Source organism: Neofelis nebulosa, assembly GCF_028018385.1.
Source record: "Neofelis nebulosa isolate mNeoNeb1 chromosome Y unlocalized genomic scaffold, mNeoNeb1.pri SUPER_Y_unloc_1, whole genome shotgun sequence".
Taxonomy (NCBI): Eukaryota; Metazoa; Chordata; class Mammalia; order Carnivora; family Felidae; genus Neofelis; species Neofelis nebulosa.
In genome coordinates this window covers 814,540-818,368 of record NW_026691917.1, presented here as the reverse complement: position 1 = coordinate 818,368, position 3,829 = coordinate 814,540, and the positions used below count along the sequence as shown (strand labels likewise).

General features: G+C 48.7%; 1 pseudogene; it reads right to left on the bottom strand.

Annotated features, from left to right (window-relative positions):
• Nucleotides 1–538: 538 nt before the first annotated feature.
• LOC131503573 (coiled-coil domain-containing protein 71L-like) lies at nucleotides 539–1,322 on the bottom strand (annotated as a pseudogene).
• Between the last annotated feature and the right edge of the window lie 2,507 nt (nucleotides 1,323–3,829).

The window sequence follows — 3,829 nt, the reverse complement described above, 5'->3', positions numbered from 1 at the left end:
TTTCAATTTTACCCACTTATAAAGAATTTCCCAAGTTAATTTTACTCAACAAAACTTCCCGAGTGTCTACCATTTCCTTTAGGAGCTCAGTAAACATCAACATTACATTTCCATATAAAATCTTTAGAAACGTCTTAAGAATGTGTACACAGTTGAACTTTGAATCTTTTGGTTTGTAATCACCGAGCCCATGACATTCAAAGCCATACAAATCCTTACATTATTAACAGTGATACGCTTGAATTTCTTAGAAATTCTTCGAAAATATCCTTGGTCAAAGTGTTGGAATCCAGTTAACTCGGAAAGGTGTGGAACTCAGAATACCCACTATTGCCATTGGTATTGAGAATACCAACTATTGCAACAACTTTCCACACATATTCAATCTTTCGTCCAGAAAGAGTGGCAGTCAAAAAAGGAGAGAAAGAAAGAAAATGAGGCGGGAGGAGCCAGAGGTGGGTGAACAGCAAGGAAATTCTAGCTTTATTACACAAGCATGGAACCAACTTCCTTTGGAGTGGGTGGGGGTGGAATAGCTTCTTCTGAAGACTTCAGACCAATGAGGGAACAAGAGAGAACATGGATCTGCCCCTACAGTCCTGGAGACATCTCAATCTGGGGTTAGGAAGAAAGGGGACCTCCCTTGCGGTCCAGGGGTCTCCTCCCTCCACAGACCTGGTGCTGGGAGGCAGCAGAGGGCACAGCTGCCCCGGAGTCCCAGAAGGCGGCGCCGCATCCCGGGGGCGCTGGCCGGGACCGTCTGGTGCTTCTTCTCCTGTAAAGTGCACTAGGAGACGCGGTCCCGGCTGTCCCTAGTTCATCCCTCCAGGCACAACCCGTCCCGGGGCTGAGAAGTCGCGCGGCGGTGGCCCGCATCTCACGCCCAGGCACTGGGAAGCGGCGGAGTCTCACCACGGGTTCCAGGTTCACTCCCAGGACTTGGCGCGCCTGGCGTAGCGCTTCTGGCAGGCTGCTCTCGACCCACACGTCGCCTACTACGCGGATGGTGGGGAAGGTGGTCAACGTCGGGGTGGCCGCCCTTCCACTCTCCTCCAGGGTGCGGCCCCTGGAGCACGGCCCGGGTGCCGCGTGCTTACGGGAGCTGCTGTCCTCCCGGGACGGTGGCGGCGGGGGCGGCACCTTCCTCTGGCCGACCGCCACCGTCCGGGCTCCGTGGCGCCTCCGCCTGGCAGCTGGCGGGCGCGTCTGGAGGCGGGCCTCGGGGACTGCTGCCTCCGCATGGCCACTCCTGCAGCGCTAGAGGCTCCTCCTATGGCTGCTGGGGCCAAGGCCGCCCTGGGCCAGCGCCTCCGCCTCTTCATGCTGCTCCGGATGTGAGGCCGCTAGGGGCCGCTGCGCTTGCCAGGTCTCGCGGCCGCCTCAGGACCCTAATGAATTTCCTACCATGAAGCCAAATCAGGAGGCAGGCTGTGAGCGTTACACCGCAGTTGCTAGGAGACCAGGCGCTTTGTGAGGTCACAATGTCTGCATATCTTATCACGGTGGGCTGCCCAAAGCTGCCTTAGGTTTGGCTGTGTTTCAGATTATGCCCTTGAGAAAGACCTGCACGCAATCTTACCTGAGAAGGCCCATAATTCTTCACGAGTTCAAGAGTGTTGTCCTAGAGGTGAATGCACGGGTGCTTCAGCCTCCATTAATTCCATCTAACATGAAATGACACTTAGCGGTGGAGAGTACACACAACTTGCAATCAAACATGACTCTAAGAGGGTTTTAGCTAATTAAGTGCCTTGTCATGCAACGCACTGAAAGCCAAATTGAAATAACTACTCTACCCTTTCAAAGAACACCGATATACTGTGCCTTGCTTAGGGTTCCATACGTGTGTTGCTACAGCTCACAGTTCACGAAGCTGTTCTTCACAGCAGCAGCAAACAGTTGGCCTAGTTAGTATCCATGCGCACTTTCATGCAGCTTAGGGAAGACTGAGTCGTTGTGTGCTTAAGAGCAAAGCGTCAACGAATTTTGTGTGAGTGGCCAGTAGGGCATTCAGTGCCACTAAAACCTATTCACTACCTACCAATTCATGATATTTCAGGTAAGTCATAGACAAGGTAGTAAGAGACCGTATGGGATTCCAAGGGTAGAAAACGTGTTACACCGTCCGTGTAAGTGCTTTTGAAAGCAACCAGCATAGTCCATCCGTCATCACCACATACACAATTCATTCACAAAATACTACAAGGACCACCTACCATGATCAATTGAAATCCACTTCCGCATGAAAGGATGACTCCAAACTATGTGAATCACTAAAAGTGGTAAGTCATGGTAACAAGCAGAAGAGAAACTTGCCAAGGTCAACGTGATACATGTGACAGGCCTCTGTCTTTATTCAACTCCTTCTCTTAAACACACAAACAAAAGTTTCATCTACGCAGCTTAAGCTACTACTACCTCACGCTCATAAAGTGCTGAAAATGGAAAGCTATCCTCATATTCAGTAAGAGCAACCCCTGGATTTCCTTTTTCATTAAATGTAATTTATTTTCCAATTGGTTTCCACGCAACACCCAGTGTTTATCCCAACAGGGGCCCTCCTCAATGCCCGTCACCCACTTTCCCCTCTCCCCAACCCCACGTCAACCCTCAGTCTGTTATCAGTATTGAAGAGTCTCTTATGGTTTGCCTCCCTCCCTCTCTATAACTTTTCCCCCCCATCACCTCGCCCATGGTCTTCTGCTAAGTTTCTCAGGATCCACACATGGATGAAAACATATGGTATCTGTCTTTCTCTGCCTGACTTATTTCACGTAGCATCATACCCCCCCATTTCCATCCACGTTGCCACAAATGGCCAGGTTTCATTCTTTCTCATGGCCAAGTAGTATTCCATTGTATATACATAAACCACAACTTCTTTATCCGCTTGTCAGTTGCTGGACAGCTAGGCTCTTGCCATAGTTTGGCTGTTGTTGAAAGTAGTGCTATAAACATTGGGGTACATGTGCCCCTATGTCTCAGCACTCCTGTACCCCTTGGGTAAATTCCTAGCAGTGCTATTGCTGGGTCTTCGGGTAGATCTATTTTTAATGATTTCAGCAACCTCCACACTGTTTTCCAGAGCGGCTGCACCAGGTTGCATTCCCACCAACAGTGCAAGAGGGTTCCTGTTTCTCCACATCCCAACCAGCATCTATAGTCTTCTAATTTGCTCATTGATGCCACTCTGACTGGCATGAGGTGGTATCTCAGTGCGGTTTGGATTTGGATTTCCCCGACGAGGAGTGCTGTTGAGCATCTTTTCATGTGTCTCTTGACAATCTGGATGTCTTTTTTAGAACAGTGTCTGTTCAAGTCTTCTGCCCGTTTCTTCCCTGGATTCTTTGTTTCCCGGGTGTGGAGTTGGTGAGTTCTTTTTATAGGTTTTGGATAGTAGCCAATTATTCAGTATGACTTTTGCACACATCTTTTCCCATTCGGTCAGTTGCCTTTTAGTTTTGTTGATTGTTTCCTTCACTGTGGAGAAGATTTTTGTTTCAAGGATGTCCCGATGATTCAATTTTGCTTTTAGTTCCCTTGCCTTTGGAGATGTGTCAACTAAGAACTTGCTGACGCTGAGGTCAGAGACGATTTTTCCTGCTTTCTCCTCAAGGGTTTGATGGTTTCCTGTCTCACATTCACGTCCTTCATCCATTGTGAGTTTATTTTTGTGAGCAGTGTAAGAAATTGGTCTAATTTCATTCTTCTGCATGTTGCTGTCCACTCTCTCAGTACCATTTGTTAAAGAGACTGTCTTTTTTTCCATTGAATATTCTTTCCTGCTCTGTCAAAGATTAGTTGGCCATACGTATATGGGTCCAGTTCT